Source organism: Giraffa tippelskirchi, chromosome 10, assembly GCF_054371585.1.
Source record: "Giraffa tippelskirchi isolate mGirTip1 chromosome 10, T2T-mGirTip1v1.2.pri, whole genome shotgun sequence".
Lineage (NCBI taxonomy): Eukaryota > Metazoa > Chordata > Mammalia > Artiodactyla > Giraffidae > Giraffa > Giraffa tippelskirchi.
Window position 1 is genome coordinate 112,711,098 of NC_137284.1, and position 25,759 is coordinate 112,736,856.

The following is a 25,759-nucleotide window of genomic DNA, read 5'->3' on the forward strand; positions in this document are numbered from 1 at the left end:
TCTTTTTTTTTCCCCCCATTCACCACGTTTTGTTTTTTCAAATTGTGATAAAATAGACATAACATAAAATTTATGATTTTAACTTTTTTTTTGACAAGCATGAAAAAACATTTTTATTGTGGGAGGCTACATGTAGGGAGATTAAATCAACTCTGTTGAGATAGACAAACCATATACACAAAAATGTTAAGCACCCTGTAGAGGAGACATTGGAGAAGGAAATAGCAACCCGCTCTAGTATTCTTGCCTGGACAATTCCATGGACAGAAGAGCCTGGTAGGCTCAAGTCCATGGAGTCACAGAGTCGGACACTGAAGTGACTGAGAAGAGGAGATATTAGTTTGTAGAACCTGGTCTTGGGCCCTGGCTGCTTTGATTTATTTGATTCATGGTCATTTTTATTTATTTTAATCTTTTTTAAGTTGTACAGTTCAGTGGCATGAGGTACATGGTTGAATTTTGGAGGTAGGAAAGCATAGAAAAGTGTAATAATAATTATTATAAACATAAAAACTGATCAGTAAATCCTTACTACGTGCCACTAATATGCTAAGAGATAATCTGCAATTTCTCACTAAATAAATGAAACCTTGCTACAACTTTTCATCCTTCTTTCACAGATGAAGAAACAAAAGTTCAGAGATGTTAAGTAACTTGCTTAAGATCACGCAGCTGGCATGTGACAGTCAAGTCCCAAACCCAGGCAGATGATTGATGTATTCTCACTCTAATCCACCATACCTTGTGGCTTTTTCTTTGGGACCACTGTTAAACAAAACAAAGAAGACTTGAAAGGCTCAATTCTTCTTTCTTGGCTTCGCTATCTGTTTGAACCCTCACATGAAGATTGGCAACTGACTAACCCAAGTATTACTAGAACTTAAGAAGTACTGGAGACAGGGAAGAAGACCAAAATTCTCTTGCTTGTCTCCTGACAATCTGCAAAATTAGGATTGCTCTCTTCTAATTGAAGCTAGCAACATCTAAGACTGGCCCAGGATACCCAAAGTATGCTTATGCTAAAGCTAATTGTAAGAGAGCCTCAGTTTTTTTAGAAGAGATCAAGGAAAGCAGGAAACATATTTCTAAATAGGAAGTGTCTGTATTCATTTTGCAATAAATGTCACTAAATAACTCGAGCAATTGAGTACACACTTTTGGCTAAGAGACTGTTGTAGGAAACGTAATTATAACTTCATCAACAAAGCCGGCTGCTATAGACCAATGGAGAGCATACACACACACCGTATAAATACTCACACACCTGTGTATTTCTGTGCGTGAACTTCTGTTGTCTTGACTTCTATTGATCTGTCCTCTCAGGCTTTTTAGATGGTACATAGGAGATAGGGGGAATTAAAAACAAACTCTAGACAATAACTTCATATAAGCTACTCTGGATACAAGTGTTCATGTATGAAATATGTTTATATTATGTTTGGACAAATTTAAGCTTCTCAATCTGCATTAATTACTATAAAAAAATATTTCCAGTGACAGAAACACAGTAACCTTTAGAATCCCAAACTCAGATACATGGTCTTAACGGAGATGTACACTTAAAATCACCTATTAAAAGGCAGTGAACTCAACCATTTTTCAAATTATGTGCTAACTGGTCTTAAAAACATTTTACTTTCTATTGTATGCAGCAAGAATATTCAGAGTGACATCAAGGTAAGGGGATGGAGGACAAGAGGCACAGAAAGCAAGAAAAGAAGCCCCAGGGAGCTAGGAGTCCACCCTGGATCTGATGCCTGGGTCCCCAGAGCCTCCCTCGGCTTCCAGCTGAGAGGTACATCCTTATGGAAGGCACAGGAAGAAGCAGATCCAAGCAGCAGGTGAAATTACAGAAACAAAGACTCTTGATGCAGGAAACAGACTTCCAGAGCTTACAGTAAAACAACAAATGCGTTACTTCTGTTCTAGGAGCTTGGCTTGTAGCCACAACCAAGCCATCCCCTGACAGTCCTGATGTGAGGGTCCTGTGTTGGAGATAAAGTCCCATAATGATGTTTTATTATTGTTTCTTTCTTCTTCTTTTTTAATATTTTTACTGCATTGCATGGCATGTGGGATCTTAGTTGGCCAACGAAGAATCAAACAGACACCTTCTGCATTGGAAGCATGGAATCTTAACCACTGGACTACCAGGAAGTCCCTGTCGTTTCTTTTATTTTGAAATAATTTCCAATTTTCAGAGGGGTCGCAAAGATAATACAGAGCCTTCCTGCACATCCCACATGGAGCTCTCCCAAATATTCGCATCTTATTTAACCCTAGCATATTTATCAAAACTAAGAGACTAACACTGATGCAATACTATTAACTCAAATATAGACTTTATCCGTTTTTTTTCTTTTTTTTTTTTAATGATTTCTCATCTTTTCCGGGGTACCATCATAATGGAGCTTTCATAATTTTATTTCTTTGCTCAAAAACAAGCTCTCATTGCTAATTGAAGTAAACAGTTCTGTTATTCTGTTGCAGCCTGTATTTTTAGAATCATCTGCCACTGTTCAGCAACATATATTCTATGTTTTGGTTAGAGTCAAATTGGACATGCTTGATTTCTCTCAACACGGTCTATCCTAACTTTTCTTACATCCACCACTTCGCTCGTGCTGTTCCCTCTATTTGAAATATCTTCCAGGGCTCATGGTTCTATCCTTTCTTCACTGCTCAAATCAAGTACTTTCTACTTTAAGAAGCACTCCCGGTGCCTCAAGTCAGATGTGTTCTTTCTGGCCTAAGGATCTCTGGTGGGGGGGCACTGGTACATTTCTCCTGCTATGTACTGGGAAGGCTTCCACTAAATGGGACATCAGTGCAGGGCGGCGTGGAAGGTCAAGGCCTGGGCAGCTGAGGTCAGTAAGAAAGGAGACCTTGACCCCTGGAAGAGGGTGGAACACGAGTCCCTCAATGTAAGTATTGCTGTGAATTTGAAAAAACAAAAACAACACTTCACACTCTTACCCACCGGTAAAATCCAGTGCCTTACAGTGATTGAGGCATAACAATAGACTATGGTTCCAGTATAGACTGAAATCATATCATAAAAATAATACAAAAAGAGCAGAGTATTTCCTACATTCCATTACTTAAACTGGAATAAAGCCTGTTTTTACCCAAACTCTGTTTAAAGGGGAAGCTAACTCTGTAAACTTTTTTGTTCCAATTTTTGCATTTGGTCCTCCTTTCCTTATGATATTAAAGATTATAATAGATAATTTTTTCTTCTGTAGCCATACTTTAGGAGAAAACATATAAGTATCACTAACTGTAGCAACTGTTTCATACCTCTATAATTCTACATTCAGATTTGCATAATTACAATAGAACTTCATATAGTCATCAATATATAATAAATATGATTACTAAAAAAATAAAGTTTGACATAGCCAGAGATGTTTCCAAAACCCAGACAATGGAAGGGAATGTATGACATGACCCCTCATATTGGAATGCAGAATACTGATTTTTTTTCTGCAAATGAAAAGATGTGATATGCTTTTTATTAGTTTCCTTATATTTTTTAGCATTAAGTTAGCAAACAAATTTAATAAAAACTGAACAGCATAAAGACAGATCATGCATTAGACCTAGAAAAGGAAACTTCATGAATTCTCACAATGAACTCTGAAACAAATAGAGTTTAATAGAGATTAAAATATGATATAACCTGACTGTAGAGCATTTTATGAAAAAGTTTGATTTTTGTATATGACTGCAATAGTCAAGGTTGGGGAAATTAGGCAAGAAGACATATGATTAACTTAATGTGACTAAAAGGCAGACATGAAGTTTTTAAGCCTTTAATTATCTTATTCACTATAACGTCTTTTTAAAGGCAAAGCAAAAGTTTAGAAAAATCTATTACTAATAATTGAGTAACACTTTCATGTTTTTAAAAATCTAACACATCCTTCAAATAAAAGTATAAACATGGACTAATTTCAACTCCATTGAACAGATATTTGTTTTTGTTTCCTGGGCTTTGTCATCTTAAGGAGACAGGCTGGATGTGACTTCAAAAACAACTGTATAGAAAAATGTTTATTTTATTTGCAAACTTAGAAATATTTTTCAAGTTTACAAATAAACAGAACAAATTCTTGTCTTATGCAACACTGAGGTTTTTTTTTTTTAACTGTTTCATCTTTTTTTTCTTTTATTATTGTTTTATATCATCCAATGAGATTTACTTAGAAAATGATTCCTATCCCAAAGAAAATATTTAGGCAGATTTATTCATATCCTTGCTTTAATATGGATAGAAGCAGCCTAAGCATATTTCATTGAAGAAAGCAAATATATTTACAGTTCCTCTTACATATTATATTACTCCAAAAAGCTCAAAACATTCTATATCTTTAAGAATTTAAACATCCTCCAAACAGCAGCTCCTAGAGAGGGGCACAGTAGCATTTTAATTGTCAACAACAAAGCCTGATGGTAGTTTCAAGCAACTAGAAGGGCAGGGAATGTGCTTACAAGGACACACACCAAGGACTAGTATCCTTGATGACTCTGACTGGTGTTGGTCACCCTGGGACTGATCAGATTCACCCCAGTGACAGCACACTTCTGAGAACTTTTAAATGGGGCTGTGCAAATCATCTGGGTTTGTCTAGAGTAGATCATTCAGGGGGAAGTCAGAACTTTCTACAGGATCTCAAGAGCACCAATCCTTGTTTCTCTCTCCACATCAAAGCAGATCCTGAAATCTTGTTGCTGGTGATCCACTCAATTCAAGAAAAATTGATGACAACCAGGCCCCAGTACAGTCAAATGATTTGGGGCATCATTGTGAGTTTCTTGAAATGGTATTTGGCATGAAAGGGATAACTTCTCCCCAGCTTCTACCACTCCCTTCCTTTTCCTCTTCCCTTTCTTTGGGTCACCCCCTGCCCTGACTTTTCCTTTAAAATTTAAAAAAAAAATTGTTTTTTAAGCAAAAAAAAGAGGCTTTGGACCGATTCTCAAAGCTACACCTGCGAATGTAAAGAACCCGTTAACACCAGGAAAGGAAAGTGATTTCGGACTGACTCAAGTCAGAGTACTACCCACTGAATCATCGCTGACACCTCCAGGGTTTCTTTGGAGGTCTCCCATAAGAACACCAACCTAACCCGGCCCTGTTCAGCTTATGAGAGCTTAGCTGAAGGTGGTATGGCCGCCAGCCATATTACTCATTGGGGATATTGAGTCATATACATTTATAAAGGGTGGGCACAGAACATTAAATATCCCTAAGGTGTTTTGCAGCTGGAATGATGCTGCTGAGCCACAGAGTGATGAAGCTCAACTGCTAGTTCTGAGTCTAACACGCATGCTTCATCTTTGCCACGTGCGTTTCTTATTTATGACCTAAACTTTTGGCAATTGCCCCTTATAACAACGTTCACACAATTCCAAATAAGAATGTTTACTATTTTTTTTTTTTTTTTGAGAGATGGACTTGAAAAAAGAGAATACAAAGTACATTTCCTTAGACAGTTTAGACCATTTGATCCATCATGGGTGGAATGCCCTTGACATGGGATTTTGTATATGTTTAAGTTGTAAGAAACATTCTTTGTTCTTGCTTGTGCTTTAGACTTGCCTCTTAATTCTACCTGGGTAAGTTAATCTCAGAAGTTAGATCATGTCCACAGTAATGTGCATGAGATTCTATCAGATATCTCTGTCTTGCTCTCCATTCAGATTGAAGGTCATCTCTGAATAATGGCTTATCAAGGAGTGGAGGAAATATGTTTCTCAACCACTATTTGCTGAGACTTACCAGTTTAAATCATTCCCCCATACCCTTCCCAAATTCCTCTTTCTTACCAAAAGCAAAAAAAAAAAATGATAGAGCTTGCTTGTCTGTTCCCCACCACCCCCGCCACCTTCTTTATAAAGTTCCTAAATACATTCTTTCAAGTTTCATTTAAACTGAGGCATTTGGTAAGTTGATAGTTATAGCATGCTCACAGCTGTGGGAAAACTAACATAAAAAATAACCAGCTTACAAAAATGGCCCATGGACAACATCTTTTGAGTTTTCATGTTTTATTAGCAATTTGGACTCATTACTATTTGGGGGAGGAAGGAAGGGAGGTAGATGTTTCTGCAAGTTGTTTCTTTAATGTATTAAGCAGAGTTTCCCAATCAGATTTAAAGCAGCTCAGCCCAGTCCCTTTTAGCTGGGTTACAGGAGATCCAGGAAACGATGACCATTGGCTCTCATTCTCTTCCACCCTACAACCCCCTCACCCATACCTTTCACTCTTCCCCCTTTTCCCATCACTGAAATTCATTACCTCAGAGCACAGGTCCAACTGAGTATTTCATGAAGCTTCCATAGAAAAATGAGATAACCTCCTTATCTCAACCCAATATGCTCTCTGATCTTTCTTAGCTTTTGTCTTCTTCGTAGTCTTCTGGGCAAAGGCAAGATTTCCGCTTATAGCTACCACAGTGTCACTGCAGTTTTGAATTATGACAGCCAGAAAGAGCTGGGTAATATTTAATAGCTTGAGATCACAGGCTTCCCTGACACCATACTTAGCCAGGTCTGTCTTTCTTTCAGAACTCTCATTATTTGTACATGTTCTATGACTTGTGGAGAGAATATACTACCTCGAAAACTCTCTTCTCCTTTCCTTTTTGCTCTTCCAGTATTAATCACCCCCACCTCCCCACCCACTCTCCTGAAAAAGCAGCCCATTTTGCTATGGAAAAACATTAATATAGACTAAGAGGGTTCTGTTTCTAATCTTTTATGCCTCTTGGTGAATCTTTGGGATATAAAAACAAACTGCATGCCGAAATAGACTCTGTGGCAAGCCTCAGGAAAATCACCAATTATCACATTTGAGAAAATGTTAAATATACAGGCATCATGTTTTCCAACTCAATTGCTACTCTTTGCCTAGGAACACAGGAAGGAGGATGATGGAAAAATGGCAGGCACAAGAGGAATCAGAAGAATGAAATAGGAAAAATCATTTATTTAAACCCTTACTTTCAGAGGACGGAAGGAAGTAAGGAAGAGGGGAAGGAGGGAGGGAGGGAGGAGAGAGGGAGGCAAAAAGGAGGTGAGGAGGAAGGAAAAAAACAACTTGCATTTTTTCTTTCCATAGACAAAAACTATCTTTAAAGTCCTATAAGAAATTGAAACTGGAAAAAAAACTTGGAATCTGAGATATTAAATTGTACTTGGGCTGAATTAGTTCAATGTTCCTTGATTTGACACATAGCTGGGAGACAAGAATGTGGATTCCACCTCTATCAACAAGAAGACTGGTTCAGCTTGTTTTTCATGACAAGGTTGATGGCTCTCAGAAGGAAAGATATTAGAAACTAAGTAAGCAGAAAAGTCCTGTATGATGAACAGCTCTTAATTGAGGTCCTGGGACCAGTAGCATCAGCACCTGGGAACTTGTTAGAAATGCAAATTCTTGGGTCCCACTCCAGAACCACTAATCAGGATCTGCAAGGGTGGGCCCCAGGAATCTGTGTAATTGCCTTCCAGGTAATTCTTCTGCAGGCTGTTTGAGAGGCACTGTAAACACCCTTCCCCCCAAAGACTTTAGCCTACACTTGGGAAGGAATAGTAATTATCAGCCCTTGTTTGATGAAACTGTAGTAGTACTAAAGCGCAAGGGAGAATAGAAGACCACGTGTAGAAGAATGCTTTTCCCCAACGTGGAGGTGAAGAGGGCGAGGGATAGACTGGGAATTGGGGATTAATAGATGCAAACTATTACATTTCAAATGGATAAACAGCAAGGTCCTACTTTATAGCACAACGAACTATATCCAATCCTCTGGGATAAACTACCGTGGAAAGTAATATTCAAAAGAATGTATATATGTGTATAACTGAGTTACTTTGCTGTACAGCAAAAATTAGCACAACACTGTAAATAAACTATACTTCAATTTAAAAAATGGAAAAAAGACATTTCTTATGAGCAAAGGAGATAAGATGATAGAATAAATGGGCACACACACACATACACATACAGAGAAGATTAGAATCATTAAATTCTTAGAAGAAAAATAAATACCACAAATATATGGGGAGAAAAACCAAATCACTATATGAGAACAAGCTTTCTGTCTTTGATACCTTGGCCTAGAAACCAGAGATGATTCTAAATGGAAAACATAAATATGGAATCTTAAACCAAAGTCTTATAATCCCATCTTGACTTAAGAGACTCCTTGAGGCTTCACACACCAAGGGGGGAGATATTCTTCCAGGTGACATCCTATCCATTATATTGACACACATCAGAAGTGGAGTTTACTATTAATAATAGTAGAAACTGTGATCTTTCAACTATACTCATGCCCTCACATATTTATTTCTCCACAGCAGTCAGTATTAACTAGTAAACCTGATAGTGAAACCAAATGGGCAAATAATTGTTAACTCACAAACCAAAGATTCTTATCGTCCTTTCATTATCTTCTTTGGGAGAAGCAGAAACAGAACTTGCCCAGGGAAGAAGGCTCCAGAGAAGCTTCCTCACACATCTCACAGCATATTCATGGATCAGCACCTCAAGGGTGGTGTGTGTGTGTGTGTGCACTGCACGTGCATGTGTGCGGAAGGGTCATCATTCGCAGGTAAGTGCTTAAATCAAACCTCAGGGAGAGATGACAAGTCAGCTTTATGGTTTGGCCCCCAAAGACTTGCTGCGGGGAGCAAAAGATCAACAACTCTGCACTGTGCAGGTTTCAGCGGGCCAAGTTTAACCACCACCATTTCCTGCCAGGGGCCGGCACGAGAGCGCGCTTACCCACATCGTGTTTGGCACACCTCTCGCTGGTGGCGTAAAATTCTGAGCTGCGGTGAAGCCACCTGGTGAAGTCACCCACCATGAGAACTTTGTTGGTACTTAGGGGGTTCCCTGCTTCATAAAAGCCCAGGCCCCTGGAATATCATCTTAGGTTTTCTTCTCATCTTTCTAATGAAAGTTAGTGGCTGATTGGAGCCATAAGACAGCTTGTTTAACCTCCAAGACCGTCAGAGGAATGACCAGGCTTTTCTTCCACTTGCTTGCTTTAGTTTCCCCCATTGTGATGTGACTATATTCTCTAGGTGATTGGCCACCTGAAAGGGCAGCCTATTTCCCTGCTGTTCAGTACGGGGCAACCACGTTGTCCCAGGGGCTGACATGCACAGACCTAATGTGAAACACACTCATAGGAAGTGGATCCAAACAAAGAACTATGTTTGTCTGTGACATGATGTTTCTGCCCAAGTACAGCATGTCAGTTTCCTCCACAGCTGGCGTGTTTGCCTATTACGACAGGAAAAGCAGTGGTCACTTATAAAGTTTATAATTTCTCTGCAGCTTTCATATTTAGTCCTCATTATCCTCCCCTTAAAAGTAATGTACTCCATTTCAAATCCTGTATAGAAGGGTTGTGACCTGAGCAGGGTCCTCCTGACAAGGACAGGAGAATGAGTGTGCCTAAAAGCTGGAAAGAGTCAGAATGAACTTGAAAAATCATCTGTGGCTTACTTAAGAGAGAAATAAAATTCAGAAACTATCAGAGCTTTAATGAATTCTGTGACTCTACCTCAATAAAGACAGGGAGTTTCATTTATGAAGTTTAGTCTTTCTAAACCTAGCAAGTAATTTATGCTGACAGGTATGCAAACAGCCAGAGAAAACAGATAAACAGTTGAGAAAAATTAATTTTTTATTTCATGCAGATAGAAGGAGAAGTAGTTTCTAAAGACACGGACACTGGGTTCTGTGGGAGTTAGGGGGAGAAGTGTGGGGAAAAGAAGAGAGAATATTCAGGGGAAAATCTTTATGCCCATTCAGTATATTAATTTAAGAAACACTGAGCATCCAGCAAAAGTGATACATAAGTTATAAATAATTATGACAATAAACGCTATGGGAGCATACAATGATGTGTCATTGTAAAAACCATTGGGAATAGGGGTTGAGGAGGAAAGAGGCAATTAAAGAAGGCTTTACTGAGGAGGCAACATCTGAACTGGAGTTTGGAAGCCAGGGAGAACAATACCAGAATCAGGAGTCAATACGATCCTTGAATAAAGGACCATGCTGTCATTTTCAACAGCTCACTCCCACCCTCCAACTAGCAAAAGCTCAATTGGTACTAGGTGAATGGGTATTGAAAGGCATTCAGACAGTGAAGATAGCAGTGAAGAAGACAACGTGTGACTTTTTTCCCCTCTGTTCTGATCGTATTGTCTATATGTAGTTTTTTCTTATTTCAAGAGAAGGTAGGTATATGCACTTGGTTTGCTATCTTGAACCACTGTATTTGTATTCCATTTTTGTTTTTTAAACACATCACTTATCAGTTCAGTTTAGTTTAATCGCTCAGTTGTGTCCAACTCTTTGTGACCTCATGAACTGTAGCACACCAGGCCTCCCTGTCTATCATCAACTCCTGGAGTCCACCCAAACCCATGTCCATACATCACTTATCAGAGATACCCAAATCACATCACTTATCAGAGATACCCAAATCATACTGAAATTTAATTCAATTTAATCTAATCCATACCGAAACAGATTTTCCTATGTGTTTGCAAATTAGGAAGCAGCTTAAAAACTAAAATTGTAAAATGTGTTGTCACAAAATGACGTGTATTTCTATGACTTGGTTTCCAGCTCCTTCTGCCAAAGGAGACCATGAAAATGAACAATAAACTGTTGGTCAAAGGCTTTGGGCTCCTTGTACGCTAGGCATATGGGACTACAGGACAGTGTTGTGGCATACAGAAAGAAGAATTAAAAAAAAAAAAACCTGCTGAAATGAGTTTAGGAAGAGTGTGCAGCTGATATCCTAAACTTCCTCCTTAGTGAAAAAAAGTGCCTGTTGCCTCTTTTGGAGCCTGGGTTGCCCTCCTTTGCTTAAAATATCTGACATCGTATAAGGCATTTGACTCTAAACACCATTTCCATCTTCTAAAGTGCCACAGGAACCGAATCCAGCTGCTGGGGGACTTTCCAGATATTAAATAATCGCCTGCAAAGGCTTTCCTCATGCGTGCCTAATAAACAGGAAAAACTCCATCCGCCCAGCACACTTACTCAGTAGTGTGTGTAAAACACTGATTCTCTTGCACATTTGTGAAAGGGATGAGTCAGGAGGTCACCATCCTGTGGCAGAGGACCAAATAACATGCTCAATCTCATGTTGGAGATCCCTCCACCTGAAGGCTTATTATAAATTATCTCATAGAAATAATTTTTAGTGCCAATGTATGCATATTGAGTAAACAGTGAGACTTACAGGTGAGTTAGTTAGTTAAGTGTTATTGCTCAGTCATGTCTGACTCTTCGCAACCCCATGGACTATAGCCTGCCAGGCTCCCCTGTCCAAGAGATTCTCCAGAATTCTCGAGAAACAATACTGGAGTGGGCACCCATTCTCTTCTACAGGGGATCTTCCCGATCCAGGGATTGAACCTGGGACTCCAGTACTGCAGGTAGATTCTTTACCATCTGAGCCACCAGTGAGAAATCTAGTCAATTGAGGGACTAGCGAGAAAGCAGGCATCTATGACAAATAGTCTAGAGCAGGGGTCCCTAGTCTCCAGGATCTAATGCCTGATAATCTGAGATGAAATTGATGTAATAATCATAGAAATAAAGTGTACAATAAATGTAATGTGCTTGAATCATCCCCAAACCATATTCCCCACCCTGGTCCATGGAAAAACTGTCTTCCATGAGAACAGTCCCTGGTGCCAAAAAGGTTGGGGACCGCTGGTCTAGAGCATATCTCTTTGCTGTTTTTCTTACAACAGGAGGCTGCTATCTCTACCCATGTCTGTCTCCAGTTGTGCAGCAGCTGTCAGCCCTTTACTTATCCCCCTCCCCAAACTAGAGACTCAACATGGCCTTCCCATCACCCCTTGCTTTAATCAGCTCCAAGTCTGAGAAAGCCAGGCTGCATCCTCCTGGGAACGCCGGGAACTGCTGGTGGGCCACTTGGCCAGACCTCAGCGAGCCGTCTATATGATAGTGTCTCTCACGTTTCTCTGTGCATGAGTGCAAATGTGCTTTATTCAAGGATGCCTGAGCTCCCCAGTGCAGCTGCAAGGAATGACTTCTCTCACAATGAAGATAATTGCTGTAAGCACAGAATAGAGACTCTTGCCTCCACCACCAATGTGAAGCATCTTAAGCCTGTGTGAAACCCCAAACGAGAGTCCATCTAACAAAAGAAGCCTTTAAAACAAAAACAAACACTCCAATCATTTCAGGGGCAGAGGTAGAGAGGAGGCATTGTTTTGACCCTAATTCTGTTTCTTTCTGGGTTCACTGAACCATGGAGCTTGTCATAAAATGAATTTTCACTCCTTGACTTTGGAACTTCTACCCTTCTGCTTTGGAAAAGAAAAGTATGGGCCATGCACGGGAGAAACGGTTCCAAAAAAGTAATTGAAAAATCCTATCATTTGTCTGGAGCCATAGTTATTCCTCATGTGCAAGCCATGTTCCACTCTTATCAGTGCTTTTGTTCATATTGCATGCTCTGTATTAAGGACAAAGGTGTTGAGTGAATGATGCTCATGGTCACCAACACTGTTTACAGAAGAACAGCCCAAGATAGACCATGATGTGCTTACTCAGTGAGCAGACAAGAAATGGAACCGGCAGTTCATCATTTTGTTCAGTGTTCTCTGTGTGCAGAGATTTATACACACAATAAAGCAATAAAACTATCCTTCAGAATATTGCTATGAATGAGTTTATGACTGCACTCTAATGAGCCATGCCGGCATATATCTAAGCAGCTGGCTTAGGATAGCTGATTGGTTCCACTACTTTACAAAGGAGACACAATGACTAGAATAGAGAGCTTTGGAGTATTTTTTTTTAAGTGTAGCCAAGGGGTGGGGTTAGGAAGGGGTGATGAGGAGTAGAATTGCAGAAACCATGGGGGCTGAGGATCAATTCAACTCTCATGCCATGAGGGAGCTATCAAAGCAGACTCTGGCTCAGTTTGGAATTGCTCCCAACCTGAAAGATTGTTTGGAAACCAGTTGCCCAGAGACCTCTCTTTGGAACTTTGAATTGGTCACCCACTTCTCATGACATAGAAATTCTTTTTTACAACCATATCCACCATACCTTTAAGACCTTTTGTCAGTGTGGCAGATGCGTGTGATAAAGTTGGTGTCTTACAGATGGGATAGGAGTGCTTTCAGAAGGGATTATGTGTGTTTGGGATGATGTCTGCTTGGAAACATATCCTATGCATCCCATGATTTAAAATTCTCTAGAAAAGCTCTTTTTCCTCTACTTTTCTTTCCTCTATATAATCTCATGTAGTAGGAGATTGTCCCATGAATTGGCTTGTTTTGCAATATTTTTTAAAAAAGGATACTAAAAAAAGTGTTAAAATCTTCTTATATGCAGATGCACAGTGTAAGGAAACTGGTTTGTTACAATCAAGGAGGAATGCATTACAAATGAAGTGTCCTAGAATAAAATGGCAATCATTTCCCTCTTTAAACCCCAGGATGAGTGAAAGTGCTGACAGAGTAGAGATGTGCTTTCTAGGTCTCTCCTGTTCATTCACTCCCTGGTCCCTCCTCCTCAGAGAGAAGACCAGTAGCCTGTACTGACAAATTTTGTGTCATTCATATCCCAGTGAGCCTAGTTGGGACATTAGTATTCACAATCTTAGTCTTTGAATCTGGAGTTCAAATCATGTATACATCATGCTGCTGTCAAAATCATCTGATTTTAATTAAGAATACGGCCTTTCTTAGAGCAATGGAAGAAATCATTAGGTACAAAAAAATGAGAGTGATTTCTTCTTAGTTTATAAGAACGCTGCACCTAGTGACTTCATCCAAGAACCTAAACCACATGACCATACTGATTCTGGGAATGAGGAATGCTATGCCAATGAGGGAACACATTTTTTTAGGCATCAAGAGCTATCTCAATAAAACCCTCTCCCTATCCTCATCTCCATAAAATATTTTCTTTATTGCTTTCATTTTCAGAAGGGGACGATGGAGATGAGATGGCTGGATGGCATCACCCACTCAATGGAGATGAGTTTGCGTAAACTCCGAGAGTTGGTGATGGACAGGGAGGCCTGGCGTGCTGCAGTCCATGGGGTCGCAAAGAGTTGGACATGACTGAGAGACTGAACTGAACTGACTGAACTTTAAAATAAAGATATATTTAGAGTCCAATAGAAAGTCCAGTTAGAGTCCAATTTTTGTTACTAGTGCCTTACCACTGATTGCTATGAGAAACTGTAATGATACTGTTATATGACCAGCCCACAGAGAGGTATAGCTGGGTTGAATTTTAGACAAGTTCCCAAATATATCTCTATTTCTTTTGTCTCTTGGTCAATAGAAATGTTATAGGCTCAATTTCCTACATTTCAGAAATGTTTTAATGAACATTTTAATGAAACATGTTAATGAGCTGTTGGCTTTGATGGGGATTAATTAAACCCTGGCTGTTATTACTGTTATGGTCTTTGCACAAAGTCCAATTGACTGAGGACATTTAGAGCTCCCCAAACTGCGTGATTGTAGAAAGCAAAGACACAAGCAAAAACTCCTGTTCGTTCATTGGAAAATATGACACCATTATAAAAGCTTAGCTCACCCATATCATGACTAACAGAAACCTTTAAATTTTTTTTTTTTTTGGCCACGTGGCATGTGGGATCTTAATTCCCCAACCAGGTATTGAGCCCACACCCCCTGCATTGGAAGTGCAGAGTCTTAACCACTGGACTGCCAACGAAGTCCCTACATTTTTATTTCATATAAGGACTTCTTGGTATAAATTTTCAGAAAGAAATTTTAAAAAATATACAACAAACACCTCAGTACCCACCACTGAAAATGAGAAATAAAATGCTACAGATAGGATTGGATTTTCATCCATAACCCCCTCCCAAGTCCTAATCACTCCTCTCCTCAACCTATAGTGGTCATAGGTTCTTGGGTTTGATGATGAGCATCCTATGTCTTATTGTTTAGTCACTAAGTCATGTCTAACTCTTATGACCCTCATGGACTATAGCCTTCCAGGCTTCTCTGTCCATGGGATTCCAGAATACTGGAGTGGATTGCCATTTCCTTCTCCAGGGGATCTTCCCAACCCGGGGTCGAACCCATGTTTCCTGCATTGGCAGGCAGATTCTTTACCACTGAGCCATCAGGGAAGCTCATCCTATGTTTACCATTATACATTTACTTTAAATGTTTATACTTTGAACAAACATTTAAAATCTTCAGAAAGATTGAAGGCAGGAGGAGAAGGGGATGACAGAGGATGAGATGGTTGAATGGCATCACCAACGGGATGGGGATGAGTTTGAACAAGCTCTTGAAGTTGGTGATGGGCAGGGAAGCCTGCTGTGCTGCCTTTTATGGGGTCGCAAACAGCTGGACATGACTGAGTGACTGAACAACTTTGAATCTCTTGCTTTTCAGCCAGGATACCTATTTGGTATTCATTGTGATGCTTGGTTCATTGGGAGATGTTAAAATAGTTATTTTTTAGTTTGAAAGAATATTGCTCATACACCACCCCATGTCTTCAAACCATTTGCAATCCTATTACTGGTGACTCATTCTCCAAACATATAAAACAAATTACAGCAAAGGGAAATGAATTACCCAGGGTCACACGACATCTTGGTAGCAGAATGAAGAAGAAAACAGTACAGAGGCCTCCCGCCCATGCCTCCCGCTAGTCTAGGATGCTGTTGTGCTCTAGTGCTTCATAATATATTTATAAGCACTCCACAAATGTAATAAATCATTATGTATTGATTTACACAGTGCCATTTGCAAGCCTCAAAGTGCTTTACTGTATTACATACATAAAGGGATCAAATCACTCTGCCAGTCACCGACAGGCAGGCAGTACTTGACTAGCAGACGGGTATTAGCAAAACTCTAAGGCAAGCTGAGAACCAGGAGAGGAATGAGTTGCATTGACTCCTGTAAGTAGCAAATCTTGATGAATTGCAGAGGAAACACATGCTAGTATATCTTATATTTTTAACTGGTTGGATAGAGAGAAAATCTTTTATTTGCATAAATCGATGTTTTCATTAGAGGTCCGTTGTGTCAGAAACTTCAGAAGTGTAACGGATATTGACTACTGGAAAAGTAAGACTGCTTTAACCCATGCAGGACAGGCAAGTACATGGGAAAAACCCACATGTTCTTATATACAGCCTTGAGTAACAGGCAGGTGTCAGTTTCTTTAAAATGCCTTTGGAGCCAAAAAAATTTTCAATAGTCAGGGTGTGAGATTTTAAAACTCACTCTAAAGGTTATAATGTGCTTTGGGGGAGCCAGTTGTTAAATATTCAGGAATCCTGTAAACACTTCCTAAACTGTTGGTATGTTGAAATGGACAATCCATTAGGAGCACATTAATTCATAAACCCTACAAATCAGGACTATCCCCCCTGCAGGAAGCTGATTTACCAGAATACCACTGCTTCCAAACATCCTTTGGGTGGTGGAGTTTGCACTTGAACTTAATTTTTACTGGATTCTAAAATGAGTCTTTGGAACAGCCTATAGATTCATTCCTAGATAGTTGTTATGGGTTAACATCTTTGTGCCTGACTGGCAAATAATATGATGTGATGTCTCCCATGTTCTCTTGGATGAGAGGAAAACTCATATTTTCCTAAAGTGTAAACCAGGAAATGGCGATCATGGAAACAGCTGCTTCTAAAGAAATAAAATAAATGTATAATGAATGTTTTCAACCACATTCAGTCAGGCTCAATAAAACACTATTTGCCTTCATGCTGGAAATCGGAAAGGGCATGCCCTGTCAACACACTGACAAGTTACAGAATTAATTTTGTTCCCAAGAAAATCACTGGCACCTCAATATTCTATCAACCCAAATGTCTCAAAGGGAAAAGGTTCATAGAAGTTTAGTGAAAACACCCAGTTCTACTTTTCAAATGGTAACTAATTATTTATGGATGGCTCTTCCAGAATAAAAGTCACTGTCCATGTGGTACCTTCACATCTTTTGATTAAAAGAAATATTTTCTATTCAATGTTAATATTTTGCATGGAAATTGTCCAAGGTAATTATTCCAACTCTCTGCCAAATCAAACAAATTGGGTTACTTATTTTCCTAATTTTAGTTTCTTCCCGATTTTGGTTCCTTCCTAAATTTTGTTTCATTCATGTCTAGGGGTAAAGGGCTCAATGTCCCATCAAGTTTCATTGAAAAAGACTTGTGATAGAGAGAACAAACAAGACTGAATTTGGATATCTGTCACCACATTTTTCACTTTGGGGGCATGTGTGCCAAGGGGCATGTGTGCCAAGGCACTTGGACACCAATCATCTTTTATTGAATTGGATTTTCCCTGAACTTACATGACATCCTGCAATGAAACTATATGTTTGGGTAGCATCATAGGAATCCATCATGAGCATCACATTAGCAAGCAGCACCTTAAGAGAGCAGATGTGTGTGGGGGGATAGTTATGTAATAACAGTTTATTGAGCATCTGTTCTGTGTACAAAGCATTCTGTATGCATTCTCTCTAACCTTTACAACATTGCTCAAGTTATTATTAGACCTTTTTTTTAGATGGGGAAATTAATGGCTCTAAGAAAGTAGAGGGACCACATGGAAAGCATAGGAAACAGAATTCAGACCTGCTCTAGCTAGCTTTTTTCCTCTATACCACCCTTCTCAATATAATGCTGTCTTAACTGGATCACAGAATAGTCTTCTCCCTTCTATATCTGTTTTTCATACATAGGCATGTTTTGATATTCATAAAATTAGAACCATTAAGAGTTTAGGGTACTAGAATAAACTTCTCTGAAACCATAATGTGAAAACATTTCCATTAGATCTGTAAAGCAATTTTTAAATGGGAGTTTTCACATTAGGAGCAAAACTGTGAATTATGAAATGTCATCTGATTTTTCTAACTGTAATAACTACTATTAAGAGTATAAAAGTCATTATTTAAAACAGTATATATGAGAAATTAACATATAATTTGCAATAAGGCTTGCTATAAGTTTAACTTTAAAATAAATTTGTTTATTAATTATTTGGGGAGCAAAAGATTACTCCATAGACAAAGTACACTATTTGGCTATTTTTACAAATTTGCATAATAACATCGTCAGTGTCTTTCATTTTTAACCATGAAAAGCAAGTAGGTCAAATGTCATTTATCTTATTTTACAAACAAGGAATTAAGTAAGGCTCGGAGTAGTAGCAGAGCGGATTGAAAGTCAGTTCTTAAGATTCTCCACATATCACACAGAATAGCAAACTTATAAAAGTTTCAAACAATGAAAGCCCTAGAGACAGGAGTAGCACTGCTTATGAAAGAACAACAATTTCAGCTCAAAATTAACCTGCATAGGTGCGTGGATTTATCTCTGGGCTTTCTATTTTGTTCCATTGATCTATATTTCTGTCCTTGTGCCAGTACCATACTGTCTTGATGACTGTGGCTTTGTAGTAGAGCCTGAGGTCAGGCAGGTTGATTCCTCCAGTTCCATTCTTCTTTCTCAAGATTGCTTTGGCTATTCGAGGTTTTTTGTATTTCCATACAAATTGTGAAATTATTTGTTCTAGTTCTCTGAAGAATACTGTTGGTAGCTTGATAGGGATTGCATTGAATCTATAGATTGCTTTGGGTAGTATACTCATTTTCACTATATTGATTCTTCCGATCCATGAACACGGTATATTTCTCCATCTATTTGTGTTCTCTTTGATTTCTTTCACCAGTGTTTTATAGTTTTCTATATATAGGTCTTTTGTTTCTTTAGGTAGATATATTCCTAAGTATTTTATTCTTTTCATTGTGATGGTGAATGGAATTGTTTCCTTAATTTCTCTTTCCGTTTTCTCATTGTTAGTGTATAGGAATGCAAGGGGTTTCTGTGTATTAATTTTATATCTGGCAACTTTACTATATTCATTGATTAGCTCTAGTAATTTTCTGGTGGAGTCTTCAGGGTTTTCTATGTAGAGGATCATGTCATCTTCAAACAGTGAGAGTTTTACTTCTTCTTTTCCAATCTGGATTCCTTTTATTTCTTTTTCTGCTCTGATTGCCGTGGCCAAAACTTCCAAAACTATGCTGAATAGTAGTGGTGAGAGTGGGCACCCTTGTCTTGTTCCTGACCTTAGGGGAAATGCTTTCAATTTTTCGCCATTGAGGATAATGTTTGCTGTGGGTTTGTCATATATAGCTTTTATTATGTTGAGGTATGTTCCTTCTATTCCTGCTTTTTGGAGGGTTTTTATCATAAATGGATGTTGAATTTTGTCAAAGGCTTTCTCTGCATCTATTGAAATAATCATATGGTTTTTATTTTTCAATTTGTTTATGTGGTGTATTACATTGATTGATTTGTGAATATTGAAGAATCCTTGCATCCCTGGGATAAAGCCCACATGCACCTATGGACACCTTATCTTCGACAAAGGAGGCAAGAATCTACAATGGAGAAAAGACAATCTCTTCAACAAGTGGTGCTGGGAAAACTGGTCAACCACTTGTAAAAGAATGAAACTAGAACACTTTCTAACACCATACACAAAAATAAAATCAAAATGGATTAAAGATCTAAATGTAAGACCAGAAACTATAAAACTCCTAGAGGAAAACATAGGCAAAACACTCTCCGACATAAACCACAGCAGGATCCTCTATGACCCACCTCCCAGAATATTGGAAATAAAAGCAAAAATAAACAAATGGGACCTAATTAAAATTACAAGCTTTTGCACAACAAAGGAAACTATAAGCAAGGTGAAAAGACAGCCTTCAGAATGGGAGAAAATAATAGCAAACGAAGCAACAGACAAACAATTAATCTCAAAAATATACAAGCAACTCCTGCAGCTCAATTCCAGAAAAATAAACGACCCAATCAAAAAGTGGGCCAAAGAACTAAACAGACATTTCTCCAAAGAAGACATACAGATGGCTAACAAACACATGAAAAGATGCTCAACATCACTCATTATCAGAGAAATGCAAATCAAAACCACAATGAGGTACCATTTCATGCCTGTCAGAATGGCTGCTATCCAAAAGTCTACAAGCAATAAATGCTGGAGAGGGTGTGGAGAAAAGGGAACCCTCTTACACTGTTGGTGGGAATGCAAACTAGTACAGCCACTATGGAGAACAGGGTGGAGATTCCTTAAAAAACTGGAAATAGAACTGCCATATGACCCAGCAATCCCACTGCTGGGCATACACACTGAGGAAACCAGAATTGAAAGAGACACGTGTACCCCAAGTTCATTGCAGCACTGTTTATAATAGCCAGGACATGGAAGCAGCCTAGATGTCCATCAGCAGACGAATGGATAAGGAAGCTGTGGTACATATACACAATGGAATATTACTCAGCCATTAAAAAGAATACATTCGAATCAGTTCTAATGAGGTGGATGAAACTGGAGCCTATTATACAGAGTGAAGTAAGCCAGAAAGAAAAACACATACAGTATACTAACACATATATATGGAATTTAGTAAATTGGTAAAGATAACCCTGTATGCAAGACAGCAAAAGAGACACAGATGTATAGAACAGTATTATGGACTCTATGGGAGAGGGCGAGGGCGGGATGATATGGGAGAATGGCGTGGAAGCATGTAAATTATCATATGTGAAACGAATCGCCAATCCAGGTTTGATGCATGATACAGGGTGCTCGGGGCTGGTGCACCGGGATGACCCAGAGGGATGGGATGGGGAGGGAGGTGGGAGGGGGGTTCTGGAAGGGGAACACATGTACACCCATTTTGGATTCATGTCAATGTATGGCAAAACAAATACAATATTATAAAGCTAAAAAAATAGATAAATAAACTAATTAAAAAAATTAACCTGCAATGTTCATAATGCAAATAGCACATTGAACAGGTAAGTTGTGATGGAAGGAGAGAAAGTTAAGCAAAATCTTAGGTCTGGTGCAGGTTGGTACCCAGTGCCTGGTGGATGAAAGTGGACCAGAAAAAGTTGAAACAGAAATAAGAAAGTCCCTGAGTCTTTCCAAACCTGTGATTCAAGGTCATTTAAGGCTTGTTCTATATGTTGCTACACGTCCACTGCTACAAAATTAATAAGGCATCTGGTGAGGCCACTTTTTTAATGTATTCACTGAGAAACATGCTTTGTCTCCATTTGCCCCTTCTCCTAAGAATACAGTCTTTCGTGTTATTTTTAGCACAGTCTCCACCACCATCTAAAAAGACAGCAATAGTAAATCAGCCTCTAGTCACTACTGTAATTTTCAATAAAATTTACCTGGCCCATATTAAAGTCTATTTGTTAAAGCATATATTTGTTTTACAGGTTATTTTGCCAGAAGGTGCAAATCTGCTTTTCCTACTAATTGAAAAAAAAAAAAAAAACAGCGAAAGCAAAATCATGTCCTCCAGCAACCAGCTGTCTTTATATTCCCATTCTTCCTTTATTGGTGCCACCACTGCAAGTAACCTGGATAGGGGGTTTTGTTCCCATTCAGCATGGATCTTTGCTTTTCCAGGCTATCTTTATGTGACCCAAGTAAACACATAAGAAAACTTCAGTTCAGTATACTATCTAATAATCAAAGATGATTAAAATCACCATTTATTTTCTCTTTTTTTAAAAATGATCATTGAATTTGAGATCTCAAGAGCCACCTGCTACCAAAGGTATTTTACCAATGCTGGTGAATGCATACTTAGTTTGGAAAACAACTGGTGATATTCTATTTCATTGTTATTAAGAAATATGGGGCTTCCCTGATGGCTCAGTGGTAAAGAATCTGCTTGCCAGTGCAGGAGACACTAGTTCTATCCCTGATTTGAAAAGATCCCACATACTTCAGAGCAACTAACTCCATGCACCACAACTACTGAGCCGCTGCTCTAGAGCCTGAGAGCTGCAACTACTGAAGCCCATGCACCCTAGAGCCCAAGCTCCCCAACAAGAGAAACCACTGAAATGAGAAGCCTGTGCACCACAACTAAAGAGTAGCCCCTGCTCACAACTAGAACAAACCCAGGCAGCCAAGACCCAGCACAGCTAAAAATAAATAAAAGAAATTTTAAAAAGAAATATGTGTTCCAGAAATTTCTGATTTTGTATATACTGAACAACATAACCTTCTGATGATTTGTTTCCTATTAATCTTAACATTAATTTGCTATGAAATTAAAAAATACTAGGTTAATTCTTCAGAGCCTGGTGTTTTGATGTTGTAGTGTTCCATTTGAAGGGGTTGAGACTACCTGGGTCTACATGACTGAAACAGCATGACTGTGGCCTGGCAGAAGCAATCAATTGAAGAAGCTAAATGATGTGTAAATGGAAATGACCATACAATTGATTTGACCAGGGTAATCAATACTGCTTATGGAGATAGCAAAAAATGAGCAGATCTGCTGGGCTATGATCCCATTCAGTGGCTACAAGTAGATACAATTTACAAAGAATGTGTACAGAAAACCTTGCTCCAGAGAATCTAGATTTCTAGGTGCCCTAGTCGGCACCTGGCTCAGAAAAGGTATGTGAATATTACTTTCCCTCACTTTATTCTGGTCATGATATTTTATCAAGTATTTGATTGATTATGCATTTTCAGGATCAAGTACCACTGTCAAAAGCAGATATTGCAGATTATTGTTATGAACACAACACAGCTGATGGAAACAGGTGTAAATGGAACCCAAAGAGCTACCTACTGATTTTGCATATTTTGTGGGACATGGCCATCAGTCAGCACATTTTCAAAGCCAACAGTTAGCTGATTTTCAATTCAGAGAGCTTCTTCTGTTACATTTTACTATTCTTGATATTATCCTGTGTTCTACTAATTAGCTGGCTTATTAGATCACTGCTTCAGGACTATAATAATTCTGATATTTCATATGTGGTAATAAAAAAATAGGTAGCTTGTTCCAAAACACTATGTGTGTATGTATGTATCTATCATATATCTTTATATTTTCATTCATTCCATCATTCATCAAGTAACAATCGATTACCTTCTATTTGTGAGGCTCTACAGAGGACATAAGGTATAATAAGACATGGTCTATTCCTCAAAAGGGTTATTATCAGTTTAGTGGGAGAATGGTGGAAAACAGTCTCAAATGAAAAGGCAAAATTATCTTTTCTGATCCTGATTGAAACATCTTCCAAGTGGGTTGAATATCCTCTGGTGGTTTGGAGGATGACCCACACTTGACATCATCTCTAAGGTGAGGGATTGGTAAAATTTTTCTGTAAAGTGCCATCTTTGCCAGACACATGGTTTCTGTTGCAACCATTCTACCCTGCAGCAGTAGACAGTTTGCTGATGAAATGAACTAGGATGTGTCCTAATAAAACTTTACTTGTAGACCTAAAGTTTGAATTTTATATAAGTTTTCCATATCATGAAATATAATTCTTTTGATTTTTCTAATCATTTAAAAATGTAAAAGCAATTCCAAGTTCATGAGCCATATAAAAGCAAGTGGCAGGCTGAATGTGGCCCAGAGATATAGCTTATCAATGACTGTCCTAGATTTATGGAAGGCATTTTGGTGCCTCTAGCTCAAAGCTGATAATAATGATGGTAATGATAATGATGGTAAAACCTGATGGACTGACTCTTCCTATGTGCTAGTCACTTTCCAGACTTGTTAGTAGTGGTAGTGTTAGTTGCTCAGTCATGTCCAACTCTATGACACCCCATGGACTGAAGCCCACCAGGCTCCTCTGTCCATGGGACTCTCCAGGCAAGAATATTGGAGTGGGTTGCCATTCCCAACCCAGGGATTGAACCTGGGTCTCCAGCATTGCAAGCAGATTCCTTATCCCTTGAGTCACCAGTGAAGCCCCCATTCAGCCTCCTTACCTGTATTAACTCATTTAGTCTCACAACACCTGTGGAAGTCAGTACTTATCTCCCATTATAGATACTCAGACACAGACAAAGAAGACTTAACCTTTCTAAGGTTAACCTTAATGGACTTAACCTTCCATTCAACTCAGAGAGGATATGTCTGAGATTTTAAGTGTGTGCTGAGGAGGGAGAGGCCAAAGGTCTCCATGGGAGCAGGGTGTGCACCACAAGTGAATGGAGAATGAAAAGTTCCACTCTAGCTGGTTAGGAATGGAACAGAAGTGCCAAATACACAAAGCCACCTAGAAATTCGACCCAAACACTCCAACCCTTTCAGTGACCTTGGATGAATATGCCCTAAAATTAGCTGGAAGATTCCCTTGGGGAATTCATAAGTGTTTTTAGAAATTCACAGGACAGCTGGTTCCAGGGGCAGATCTAGGACTCTGCTGGATTCTTAGATACACTCACATTATTATATAAGTTGACTGAGAGAGGAGTTAATAAAGTCTTAAAGTTCAATACAGTTGCTGTTGAGTACCTTCGGAACCTGCCAAGTGAGAATTTAATCTTGAGAAAATCTTCCTCCTCATGAGGTGTCTGGAACTTTGGAAGCCAGCCAGACCAGGGTGTATGTGTGTGTGTATGTGTGTGTGGAGGAGGAAGTTGACCCCTCAACAGTAGTGCCCCAACATGAAAAACAAGGTTAAAATCTACTCCCCTTCCGGTCGCTTTCTGCAAATTTTGAATAACGTTTATATAAACTCTGGGCCGAGGCTTAGGCATGCTTGCTTTTATTCACCTTAACAAAAATGCTAGTTAATATCTATGCACATTTCCATCTGCTTCAATCTTTATTCTGATTGCATAAAAAAATCTTACAGAGGACAGTTTAGTCAGCTAGAGCTGCAAGTCTCTTTCTAAACAGAACTGGGATGAGGCTAATATGTAAAAAAAAGTGTAAAGTACTTAGTCGCTCAGTCATGTCTGGCTCTTTGTGACCCCATGGACTCTAGCCTGCCAGACTCCTCAGTCCATGGGATTCTCCAGGCAAGAATACTGGAGTGCGTAGCCATTCCTTTCTTCAGGGAATCTTCCTGACCCAGGGATCAAACCCATGTCCCCTGCATTGCAGGCGGATTCTTGACAGATTCTTTTCTTCTCTGGTTTGAGCCACCAGGGAAGCCTGAGGCTAATATATGAGCCACCAACTAGACCATTTTCAGCAGAAGGAGTGAAGTATACATCTGAAGTGTACACAGTGGTTCTAAGAAGTGTGGTCCTACGGCTGGCCAACATGTCTACTCCTTAACAACTATTAACAGGCCGATTGGCAAATCATATGAAAGCACTTACATGGAGAAAAGGCCTTTGTATGTGAAACAGCAAAATAAAGTTCAGCTTGCACTACTTTTAAAAAAATGAAGTTGGCAAATGCATGATTCTGTTGCACTAAATAGTTATGTTAGTATTAGTAACAGCTTCTCACTTTCTGGAGTTTTAATTATGTCTCTCGGGACTGGAAGAAGGGTGAGGGCGGGGGATACAGATTTTAACAGCTTATTTGGTTGCTGTCCCTACCTTTACTGCTATTGAACTAAAAAAAAAAAAATCTCCACAGGCTAAAATTCTTTACATTGCAAATAAAATAGTTTTTCCCTGGTTTTTATCAGCATGGGTCCCACAAGGAACCGACAGCCGGTTTATGTCAATGAACAAGACTTATTGTTTTCAGATTTATTTTTTTATAGCAAAAAAAAAAAAAGTTTGTGTTGAGCTTGAAACAAAGGCAACAAAGAACAATTCAGCCTCTAATTTGGGGTTCCAGCACAATTGCTGGGTTGAATACAGGCCACC

At 39.0% G+C, this 25,759-nt stretch overlaps 1 protein-coding gene across 37 annotated transcripts in view; it reads right to left on the reverse strand.

The window, feature by feature from the left end:
• The window catches only part of CREB5 (cAMP responsive element binding protein 5), a 463,299-nt gene that overhangs the window by 142,010 nt on the left and 295,530 nt on the right, over window positions 1–25,759 (reverse strand). The gene's annotated exons all lie outside the window — the stretch shown is intronic.